Below are 13,034 nucleotides of genomic sequence, written 5' to 3'. Positions count from 1 at the left end.
AAAGAAAGCTTTTAATTAAAGAAAGAAAGGTAAAAATTATCTCTGTAAAATCAGGATGGAAAATACTTTACAAGGTAATCAGATTCATATAGACCAGAGGAACCCCCTCTAGCCTTAGGTTCAAAGTTACAGCAAACAGAGGTAAAATCCTCTCAGCAAAAAGGAACATTTACAAGTTGAGAAAACAAAAATAAGACTAACACGCCTTGCCTGGCTATTACTTACAAGTTTGAAACATGAGAGACTGATTCAGAAAGATTTGGAGAGCCTGGATTGATGTCTGGTCCCTCTTAGTCCCAAGAGCGAACAACCCCCCAAACAAAGAGCACAAACAAAAGACTTCCCTCCACCAAGATTTGAAAGTATCTTGTCCCCTTATTGGTCCTCTGGTCAGGTGTCAGCCAGGTTTACTGAGCTTCTTAACCCTTTACAGGTATTAGAGACATTAACCCTTAACTATCTGTTTATGACAGAGACGTTCAGCCACACAGTGCTAAGGGAACAATAAAATCAGAATGTGAAACATACATGTCCCCCGAGGGCAGGACTATGCTTAAAACCCTGCAGCTGTGGTGCTGTAGTACTTCAGTGAGGACACACTGTGCCAATGGGAGGGCTTTTACCATTGGCGTCGTTAATCCACCTCCAGTCCACTTAGCACTATCTATACAGGGGTTAGTTTGGTTTAATTGCATCGCTCAGAGGTGTCAGTTTTTACCTTCCCTCCCCCTTGAGTGACTTAGCTCTGGTCTACACTACAAGTTTAGGTCAAATTTACCAGTGTTACATCGATTTAACTCTGCACCCGTCCACATGACGAAGCAATTTTTTTCGACTTACAGGGTTCATAAAATTGATTTCTGTACTCCTCGCCAATGAGGGGATTCGTGCTGAAATCTGCCTTGCTGGGTTGAATTTGGGGTAGTGTGGTCGCAATTCGACAGTATTGGCCTCCATGGAACTATTCCGGAGTGCTCCATTGTGAGTGCTCTGGACAGCACTTTCAACTCAGATGCACTGGCCAGGTAGACAGGAAAAGGCCTGCGAACTTTTGAATCTCATTTCCTATTTGGCCAGTGTGGCAATCTGCAAGTGAGTGCAGATCTCATCAGCAGAGGAGACCATAATGGAGTCCCAGAATCGCAAAAGACCTCCAGCATGGACCGAACGGGAGGTACAGGATCTGCTCGCTGTGTGGGGAGATTAATCTGTGCTATCAGAACTCCCTTCCAAAAGACGAAATGCCCAAACATTTGAAAAAATCTCCAAGGGCATGAAGGACAGTGGCTATAATAGGGACCCACAGCAGTGCTGCGTGAAACAGTAATGAGCCGAGGCAAGCCTGCCAAAAAACCAGAGAGGCAAACAGCTGCTCTGGGTCAGAGCCCCAGACATGCCGCTTCTATGATGAGCTGCATGCCATTCTAGGAGGTGCAGTCACCACTACCCCAACCCTGTGCTTTGACTCCGTCAATGGAGTAGCACGCAACAGGGATGCGGGTTTTGGGGACGAGGAAGATGAGGAGGAGGAGGTTGAAGATACCTCACAGGAAGCAAGTGGAGAAACCGTTTTCCCCGACAGCCAGGAACTGTTTCTCACCCTGGACCTGGAGCCAGTACCCCCCGAACCCACCCAAGGCTGCCTCCCAGACCCGCCAGGTGGAGAAGGGGCCTCTGGTGAGTGTACCTTTGTAAATATTATACACAGTTTAAAAGCAAGTGTGTTTAATGATTAATTTCACGGCAAGTACAGCTACTGGAAAAGTCTGATAACGTGTCGGGATGGAGCGGAAATCCTCCAGGGACATCTCCATGAAGCTCTCCTGGATGTACTCCCAAAGTCTTTGCAAAAGGTTTCAGGGGAGGGCAGCCTTATTCCATCCTCCATGGTAGGACACTTTACCACGTCAGGCCAGTAACACATAGTTTGGAATCATTGCATAACACAGCATATGCTCCCCGTGTTTGCTGGCATTCAAATAACATGCATTCTTTATCTCTGTGTTATCCTCAGGAGAGTGATATCATTCATGGTCACCTGGTTGAAATAGGGTGATTTTATTAAAGGGACATTCAGAGGTGTCCGTTCCTGCTCGGCTGAACAGAAATGTTCCCCGCAGTTAGCCATGTAGTGGGGGGAGGGGTGAAGCAATCATCCCAGAGAATTGTGGGTGGGGGTGGGGGGTTAGTTGGGTTTGTGCTTCATGTTAACCCAAAAACCGCAGTCTCTCCTTTTAAATTGCCAACCCATTTTAAATAGCCAACCCAATGGCTGCTTGGTATGGGAAATGAGGGTGCTGCTGTTTGAAACCATTCCCACATGTTATGAAGGTTAAAGAAGCCAAAAGACTGTGTCTTACCATGGCTGCCTGCAAGCCAAATTCTGTTGCCCGGCCCTGTGTGAGTGATCTCTCACACCAAACTGGCATACCCTCAATAAGAGGCAAAATGTGACCTTGTATCGAAAGCACATGTGTCATGTAATGTTAACAGCAAGATTTACCATGAAAGAGTTACCCATTGTTCTCTAAAATGTGTCTTTTTAACTACCACTCTCCCTTTCTTCCCCTCCACCAGCTGCAAATGTTTCGATGCTCACACTGTTTTCTCCTTCCCAGAGGCTAGTGAAGATTAGAAGGCGAAAAAAACACACAATGAAATGTTCTCTGAGCTCCTGCAGTCCTCCCACACTGAAAGAGCACAGCAGAATGCATGGAGGCAGACACTGTCAGAGTCCAGGAAAGCACAATATGAACGTTAGGACAGGTGGTGGGCTGAAGATGATAGGTGGCATCAGCTTGGTGACAGAAGGCAAGAGGCTATGGTGAGGCTACTGGAGGAACAAAGTGATATGCTCCAACATATGGTTGACATTCAGGAAAGGCAGCACGAGCCCAGACCACCACTACAGCCCCTGTGTAACCAACCACCCTCCTCCCCAAGTTCCATAGCCTCCTCACCCAGACGCCCAAGAACGCAGTGCGGGGGGGCCCTCCAGGCACCCAACCACTCCACCCCAGAGGACTGCCCAAACAACAGAAAGCTGGCATTCAATAAGTTTTAAAGTGCAGTATTCCCTTGTCTTTCCCTCCTCCCCAACCCGACCTGGTGCTTCCCTCCTCCCCCACGCCTCCTGGGCTACCTTGGCAGTTATCCCCCTATTTGTGTGATGAATTAATAAAGAATGCATGAATGTGAAGCAACAATGACTTTATTGCCTCTGCAAGCAGTGATCGAAGGTGGGAGGGGAGGGTGGTTAGCTAACAGGGAAGTAGAGTGAACTGGGGTAGGGGGGTTCATCAAGGAGAAACAAACAGAACTTTCATACCGTAGCCTGGCCAGTCATGAAACTGATTTTCAAAGCTTCTCTGATGCGCACCGCACCCTCCTGCACTCTGCTGGTGTCTGGCTGCACGTAGTCAGCTGCCAGGCGATTTGCCTCAACCTCCCACCCCACCATAAATGTCTCCCCCCTTACTCTCACAGATAGTGTGGAGTGCACAGATAGCAGTAATAACAATGGGAATATTTGTTTCACTGAGGTCTATCTGAGTCAGTAAACTGCGCCAGCGCGCTTTTAAATGTCCAAATGCACATTCTACCACCATTCTGCACTTGCTCAGCCTATAGTTAAACAGCTCCTGACTACTGTTCAGGCTGCCTGTGTATGGATTCATGAGCCATGGCATTAAGGGGTAGGCTGGGTTCCCAAGGATAACTATACGCATTTACCGAAAACCTACCGACCGCTATGCCTACCTTCATGCCTCCAGCTTCCATCCCGGACACACCACAAGATCCATTGTCTACAGCCAAGCACTGAGGTACAACCGAATCTGCTCTAACTCCGCAGACAGAGACCAACACCTACAAAATCTCCACCAAGCATTCTCAAAACTACAGTACCCGCACGAGGAAATAAGGAAACAGATCAACAGAGCCAGATGTGTACCCAGAAGCCTCCTACTGCAAGACAAACCCAAGAAAGAAACCAACAGGACTCCACTGGCCATCACATACAGTCCCCAGCTCAAACCCCTCCAACGCATCATCAGGGATCTACAAGCCATCCTGGACAATGATCCCATACTTTCACAGGCCTTGGGTGGCAGGCCAGTCCTCGCCCACAGACAACCTGCCAACCTGAAGCATAGTCTCACCAGTAACTGCACACCGCATCATAGTAACTCTAGCTCAGGAACCAATCCATGCAACAAACCTCGATGCCAACTCTGCCCACATATCTACACCAGCGACACCATCACAGGACCTAACCAGATCAGCTATACCATCACCGGTTCATTCACCTGCACGTCCACCAATGTAATATATGCCATCATATGCCAGCAATGCCCCTCTGCTATGTACATCGGCTAAACTGGACAGTTTCTACGGAAAAGGATAAATGGACAAATCAGATATTAGGAATGGCAATATACAAAAACCTGTAGGAGAACACTTCAACCTCCCTGGCCACACAATAGCAGATCTTAAGGTGGCCATCCTGCAGCAAAAAAACTTCAGGACCAGACTTCAAAGAGAAACTGCTGAGCTTCAGTTCATCTGCAAATTTGACACCATCAGCTCAGGATTAAACAAAGACTGTGAATGGCTTGCCAACTACAGAACCAGTTTCTTCTCCCTTGGTTTTCACACCTCTACTGCTAGAACAGGGCCTCATCCTCCCTGATTGAACTAACCTCGTTATTTCTAGCTTGCTTCTTGCTTGCATATATATACCTGCCCCTGGAAATTTCCACTACTTGCATCCGACGAAGTGGGTATTCACCCACGAAAGCTCATGCTGCAAAACATCTGTTAGTCTATAAGGTGCCACAGGATTCTTTGCTGCTTTTACAGATTCAGACTAACACGGCTACCCCTCTGATATAGGCATTTTGACATTCCCAATGGTTATATTCTGGTCTGGGAAGAAAGTCCCTTGCTGCAGCTTTTGAAGCAGACCAGAGTTCCTGAAGATGCGAGTGTCATGTACCTTTCCCAGCCATCCCATGCTGATGTTGGTGAAATGTCCCTTGTGATCCACCAGTGCTTGCAGCATCATTGAAAAGTACCCCTTTCGGTTTATATACTGCCTGCCTTGGTGCTCTAGTGCCAAGATAGGGATATGGGTTCCGTCTAGCACCCCACCACAGTTAGGGAATCCCCTTGCAGCAAAGCCATCAACTATGACCTGCACATTTCCCAGAGTCACTAGCCTTGATATCAGCAGCTCTTTGATTGCATTGGCTACTTGGATCGCAGCAGCCCCCACAGTAGATTTATCCACTCCAAATTGATGCCCAACTGACCGGTAGCTGTCTGGCATTGCAAGCTTCCACAGGGCTATCGCCACTCGCTTGTGAACTGTGAGGGCTGCTCTCATCTTGGTATTCTGGGGTTTCAGGGCAGGGGAAAGCAAGTCACAAAGTTCCATAAAAGTGCCCTTACGCATGCGAAAGTTTCACAGCCACTGGAAATCGTCCCACACCTGTAACACTATGCGGTCCCACCAGTCTGTGCCTGTTTCGTGGGCTCATAACACTGGTCTACAATTTTTGAGAAGTCGTCTGCTTCAGTGATAAAATGTCCTTTTTATTATGTATTTTGATGTGCTGAATTCAAATATGACAATTAAAACAACTGTTTGGCTACTGTTTCTAAGATATTTAAGTTTTTACATTTGATGTCTATGTATATTGTGTAGATAGTAGAGTTTTAATCATAAATTGTAAACCTAGGTCTTTTCATGTGTTTATGGTTGCTTTACATGATAATATTTCACCTGTCCTGTTTATGTAACACTTTAAAAATCAGCAAAAGGGTTATATAAATAAAATTTATTATGAAACAAAAGGCAAAAAACTATTATGTACATAGTTTAGTCCTATTCAGTGTCTACTCGGCGCTTCTTGGCTTGTCTCTTGTATTCATTAAATGGAGCATCTCTTGTCACTGTCCAGCAACAGTCTGCAAGCATTGATGGGCTCCATTTGCCCTGATAGCATTTCTCCATTGTTGCAATGTCCTGGTGAAATCGCTTGCCGTGCTCGTCGCTCACTGCTCCGCAGTTTGGTGGAAAAAAATCTAGATGAGAGTGCAAAAAATGTATCTTTAGTGACATGTTGCAACCAAGGCTTTTGTATGCCTTGAGGAGGTTTTCCACCAACAACCTGTAGTTGTCTGCCTTGTTGTTTCTGAGAAAATTTATTGCCACTAACTGGAAGGCTTTCCATGCCGTCTTTTCCTTGCCACGCAGTGCATGGTCAAATGCATCATCTCAAAGAAGTTCGCGAATCTGAGGACCAACAAAGACACCTTCCTTTATCTTAGCTTCACTTAACCTTGGAAATTTTCCACGGAGGTACTTGAAAGCTGTTTGTGTTTTGTCAATGGCCTTGACAAAGTTCTTCATCAGACCCAGCTTGATGTGTAAGGGTGGTAACAAAATCTTCCTTGATTCAACAAGTGGTGGATGCTGAACACTTTTCCTCCCAGGCTCCAATGACTGTCGGAGTGGCCAATCTTTCTTGATGTAGTGGGAATGTCTTGCCCGACTATCCCATTCGCAGAGAAAACAGCAGTACTTTGTGTATCCAGTCTGCAGACCAAGCAAGAGAGCAACAACCTTCAAATCGCCACAAAGCTGCCACTGATGTTGGTCATAGTTTATGCACCTCAAAAGTTGTTTCATGTTGTCATAGGTTTCCTTCATATGGACTGCATGACCAACTGGAATTGATGGCAAAAGATTGCCATTATGCAGTAAAACAGCTTTAAGACTCGTCTTCGATGGAATGTTTGGATAATGCACCGTACACTTTTTCTTCTTTGACACACCTTTCCCAACTGGAGGCACCATGCAGAAGTAACAATTGCTGGTATGATCTGTTGGCTCTTTCCAAATCATTGGCACTGCAAAAGGCATAGATTTCCTTTTCCTGTTCAACCACTGGTGAAGATTTGTTGCACAAGTGTTGCAGCATATGTGTGAGGCCCACCTCTTGTTCTGATCTCCAATATTGCAGCCAAAATAAAGGTGATAGGCTTTCTTAACCATAGTGGTTATACTGCACTTTTGTGATGCAAAAGTCACTTCACCACAAACATAGCAGAAGTTATCTGCACTGTTCACACAAGTACGAGGCATCTCTGCTCACTTCGGCTAAACAGAAATGTGTCCCTTTGCAAAATCAAACACTGACAAATAAGAGAGCATGACACTGTATGATTTCTAGAGCTGATATAGGGCAATTTGTTCAGCAGAGTGATGTAAGCTTCGTTATGATTGCATCATCCATGACTTCTAGGAATAACATGATGCAATTCATATCATGTATGACGCAATACCAGCTTCAGATTGCATCATTCATTGTTTTGCCTAAAAAGCAAGTACTGTCCAAACCCAGTCATAGATTTATTCATAGATCCAGTCAAAGATGTATTTTAGTCATTTCTGGTTTAAATTGAGATCCTTTCCCTTTATAACTCACTTATCCTCCGCTATTCCCAAGTCAAGGGTCATATATACTGACCCAATAGCATAACTTGAAAACTAGAGCCAATCAACAATTTTAAGCATCATTTTCATTCTCAGTGACCCAGAATTAGTAAAGTTTGACTACATTTATTTCAGAAGCATTTTGGCTGTAGAGCAGTGGCATTCCACAGCATGAACTTGCCCCATTAATACCATGATGTCCATATTGCTGGGGCCCGTACTTTGAGAGATGTCTGTGTCCATGTCCTCATCACTCTTGTCACCGCGCTGCCATCGCCTCCTTGCCTAGTTTTGCTTTTGCAGGTTTTGGTTCTGCATATAGTGTAGGATAATGCACATGGTGTTCACAGTGCTCATAATTGCCACGGTGATCTGAGTGGGCTCCATGCTTGCCGTGCTATTGTCTCTGCACTGAAAAAAAGGCGCAAAACGATTGTCTGTTGTTGCTCTGACGGAGGGAGGAGTGACTGACAACATGGCTTACAGGGAATTAAAATCAACCAAAGGCATGGGTTTGCATTAAGGAAAAACACACTCAGTGGTCACACAGAATGGCCCACTCAAGGATTGAACTCAAAACCCTTAGTTTAGCAGGCCAATACTCAAATCACTGAACTATCTCGCCCCACGCTAGTCACAGAGGGAGGGAGTGAGGGGGGAGCAAATGAATACAAAACAAATCTGGTCTCTTTCTTGTTTTGATCCACTCCATCTCTCTTATACATCTTAGGCTGGCAGCAGACAGAGCAGTACGACTGCTAGCCATCATCATCTCCTGGGTTCTCGCTAGAAGATGGTGCAGTACGACTGCTATGCAGTATGATTGCTAGCCATTGTCGTCTCCTGGCTGCTCGTCAGAAGACGGTGCAGTACTACTGCAGGCAGGACTGAATCTCCATGAGATGAAACTTAAAAAGAGAATGATCTGGAGTTACTCCCATTTATGTCTAGGCGCCCCTGACAGACCTCACCGAGATCACCTAAAAGAGCACCCAGGAGACGACGAGGACGGCTACCAGTTGTAATGCACCATTTGCTGCCAAAAGGCAATGAGCTGCTGCTGTGTAGCACTGCAGTACCATGTCTGCCAGCAGCACCCAGAAGACATATAGTGACGGCGAGCTGAGCAGGCTCCATGCTTGCCGTGGTATGTCGTCTGCATGGGTAACTCAGGAAAAAAGGCTCAAAACAATTGTCTGCCGTTGCTTTCACGGGGGCGGGGGGCTGACGACGTGTACCCAGAACCACCTGCGACAATGTTTTAACCCATCAGGCACTGGGAGTGCAACCCAGAATTCCAGTGGGCGGTGGAAACTGCAGGAACTGTGGGATAGTTACCACAGTGCAACGCTCTGGAGTCGATGCTAGCCTCGATACTGTGGGCGCACTCCGTCGAGTTAATGGTCTTAAGTGGGGACACACACAATCGACTGTATAAAAACAATTTCTAAAAAAATCGACTTCTATAAATTCAACCTAATTTCGTAGTGTAGACATACCCTAAGTCATACCAACCTAATTTCCTATGACTGGATTCAGAGCCGGAGTACTAACCGTTGCACCATGGGACTGCACAGCTGGCTTTCACTTTGTCCTGTCTAGAGTCTGTGGATCAGTTGCAACTTTTGATTGCCAGTTAACTGGAGTTAGCTAAAACACTTTTGCAAATGTTCATCTAGACACCCCACAAATGGTTGCTTCAGACACATGGAGACTCTATGGTTGCATTAGGGTCACCCATAAATGTGTGTAGGGCATCTGGACTAGACTTCCAATGTTGTAGTTAAGTTGAATTAATTGGCAATGAGTATACTTGAGTTACCACAGGGCCACAAACTAGACAAACCCACTGGGAATACCTAGATTTGATCAGAACTGAGGTCCATCTAGTGCAGTAGCCTGTCTTTGATTGCAGCCAGAACCAAATACTCCAGACAAAGTGGTAAGAGTTCTGCAACAGACAGTGATGAGTGAACCTGATGGTCCCATCATGAACCCAGGTATTCAGACATTGGTTTAAGTGCTGAAGCATGAGCTATGATATCTCTTCCATATGCTTTGATTTAGCAGTAACTATTATAAACTCTGGACCTTCTTGTTACCCATAACAAAGTCCAATCCCTCTTTGCGTCATGGTAAAATGGGTCAGAATTCTACTCCACCTTGGAAAATGTAAACTTTTCATTAAAAAAATACAAACAGAAAACTCCCAAACTAAAATCAAACAGTTTTGGCCAAAAACTGCAGATGAGAAAAAACAATTGGCTGCAAGCTGCTGAAAACCAAAACATTTTGTGCTATTTTGTTTTTGGTTGGAAATATTTGGTTTTCTGGCTCTCAGTTTTCCAACAAAGAATTGAAAATGTTGGCGGAATCATAGAATATCAGGGTTGGAAGGGACCTCAGGAGGTCATCTAGTCCAACCCCCTGCTCAAAGCAGGACCAATCTCCAACTAAATCATCCCAGCCAGGGCTTTGTCAAACCTAATATCCAACCTAAACCTCCCCCACTACAACTTGAGACCATTACTCCTCCATTAATCCATAGGAAAGCAGACACTTTTTTGCAAAAGTTTTTGTTTAGTTGAAAATCCAATTTTCTGACAAGCAAAAATTTAGATGGAAAAATTTCAATAAATGCATAACTATTAGCCAACAGAAGAGATCTCGTGAGCTCTGGAAACAGTAATCAGCCTCCAATGAGTGAGCGTGAAGAAACTCAAACCTGTCTACTTGCTAGCTCATCCACAGGCTTCTGGAAGTTGGCTCTTAGAGAAGACTATTTCTCTACTCCGCAGGGGACTCACTGGATGGAATTCTCTGGCCTGTGCTGTGCAAGTCAGACCAGAGGGTCATAATGATTCCTTCTGGCCTTATTACAGCTGTGAATCTCCTCTCAAAAATCAATCTCATGAGTCTGGCCCATGCAAGAAGAAAAATAGAATTAGGGCATAGAAAAGCCAGGCCTCACTGAGATTTGAAGCAGGGCTAACTGCAATACCATGGGACCAAGCTCAGCATATGTCCTAGTGGCTTCTCTGAGGCCAGGCTATGAGGAGGAGGGTGAGGAAAGGGCTACGAGCCGCACACTGTTGTCAGAAATAGAAAAGAGAGTATGAAACGATTCCTGTGTTAGAACAAACAGAATAAAATATGAACAACCAACCAACCAACCAACAAATGTAAATGAAAACTTCCTAAATATTTTCCAAGTGTTTTTGGTTGTAATTTCAGATCAGCTTTATGCAGAGATTTCCAGGGCAGACACGATGCCACCTAGGCCATGTCTGTATCATCCCTGCCTGAACACTGGTGCACGCCTACCGCTGGTATGACAAAGCCTCCAGAATAGGGACTGATCCTTGCCTCCCATGCAAAAACTCCAGGGGGAGGCTTTTTGCCAGGACATTTCCTTGAGGATTTCTCCATGGAGATTCCCTCCTTGCCCCTGCACTGGAGCTGTGCAGTCTGAATCCATGCAGAAAAGTCACCCCAAACCTGGCCTCTTCAGTTCTGTACCTGTAATCTCGGCCCTGGCAGCCCCTCCCCCTACTCTGGGTCAGTCCAGGTGTCCCTCCCTGCATGGATAAGCTCCCACAGTCTCTATGGTGGGGGACGGTGCCACTGAGGGACTTGGGCCCCTTCCCCTGTATGCAAGGAGGACTCCTACATATGTGGATCTAAAGGAACATAGTCTAGCTAGGGGTATCAATGTCAGAGGGCCAGAGACCCAGCTGGTGTCAATCCACATCATTCCATTGGTGTTGTTAGGTGCTTATTCCTTCACCCGCTTACTTCCCTGGTCCTTCTTGAATGAGCAGAGAGCAACAATACCCAAAGTCCAAAGGTGCAAACAATTCAATGTTTATTGGGATGAACTTCCAGCAAGCAGTGATTCCTGTTCCCTTCCTTAGTGTCCCCCTTCCCAGCTCTGACACCACAGAGCTTTCCCTGTGTCCCTGTTCCCATTCCCCTTTAGCAAAACATAATTCCAATTTCCGCAACCCCCATTCCCTGTTCCCATTAACCCCCACACTTACTGATTAACGGCAGACTATATAGTAAAACTTGAGTTCTGCTTAGCCAGACTTTAACCAATCATTTTACTGATATTTAACTAACCAATCCTGATATATTGTAACATGATTATCTAACCAATTATATCCCACCACCTTATTTAGTTTACACCCAGCAAAATTAATTATACAGCAGACAGAAACAATCACAGAACCAGACAGAGATTATACAGACAAACAATAGGGAAATGGGGACTACAGTGATAGAACAACAAAGAAATGAGGATTTCACACCCCAGCTATTGAGACGTGAGTTCTTGCCAGACAGGATGCTATCAAACTAAGTTTCCTTTTGCATCTTGTAGACACTTCTCTTTCTCTGGAGGTGATAGATCAGGGGTCAGCAACCTTTCAGAAGTGGTGTGCTGAGTCTTCATTTATTCACTCTAATTTACGGTTTCGCGTGCTGGTAACATATGTTTACGTTTTTAGAAGGTCTCTTTCTATAAGTCTATAATATATAACTAAGCTATTGTTGTATGTAAAGTAAATAAGGTTTGTAAAATGTTTAAGAAGCTTCATTTAAAATTAAATTAAAATGCAGAGCCCCCCAGATCGGTGGCCAGGACCTGGGCAGTGTGAGGAACACTGGCCTGGGGGTGGGGAGGGGGTGACTGCTCCATGTGAGTGAGACCAGCCTTGACCTGTGGCTAGTTGGCTGTGTGCTGAGAAATGTAAATGGGAAACTAGTGTGTTCAGCCATCACAGATACAGAGACCAGTCTGTGGTGCAGGGGAATGGTGGAAAATGTTTCCACTCACATCTGAAGTGGGGAGGGCCCGTCTGGCCACACACACGTCAGGGCTGCTCCCAGACATGCTACAAGAGACCACAACACACCAGTTTCTCTTCTGCTCCCCCGGGGAGGAGGTGACTGGAGGCATTGAGCCTCGGGGGGGGGGGTCTCTTCGGAGGCCCAGACACTGCTGCAGAATCTCCTGGATTGGTCACCGGCTCCCACTCTCATGATCCTGCTGTGGCTACTCTGTAAGTTTGGGGAACTCTCTGCTAATGGGCTCGGGCAGGGGGTGTCTCTGGGTGTGGGAAGCAGGGTGATAGGTAGGTTTATGGATCTGCCTGGACTGAGGGGATGCGAGGATCAGCCTGGGGTCAGAATTATGTTAACAATATTTGAAATGGGGGCTACTCATGGCTATTTCGCCAGGATTTGGACAGTTATTTCATCCTAGATATCCGCGTTGAGACCTATCACACATGTACTGATCGTGTCTTGTTTGTTATCAAACATTTTGGGAAGATTAATGAATCAAGTCTGCAGAAAACAAGGGGGATTAGACATGGTCAAAAAATTGAGAATATTTTAAACTTTGCAAATAAATTGGAAAATTTTAGACAAAATGTTCATTTCCCCTGCTCCCTTCTCCTAGTTTTTCATCCAACCTTTGTTTCCCCATCTGTACAATGGGGATATGGATATTGACCTACAGTGGTAAGGC

Source organism: Mauremys mutica, chromosome 15 (assembly GCF_020497125.1).
Source record: "Mauremys mutica isolate MM-2020 ecotype Southern chromosome 15, ASM2049712v1, whole genome shotgun sequence".
In the NCBI taxonomy this organism is placed as follows: Eukaryota; Metazoa; Chordata; order Testudines; family Geoemydidae; genus Mauremys; species Mauremys mutica.
Note: the sequence above shows the minus strand (reverse complement) of the source record.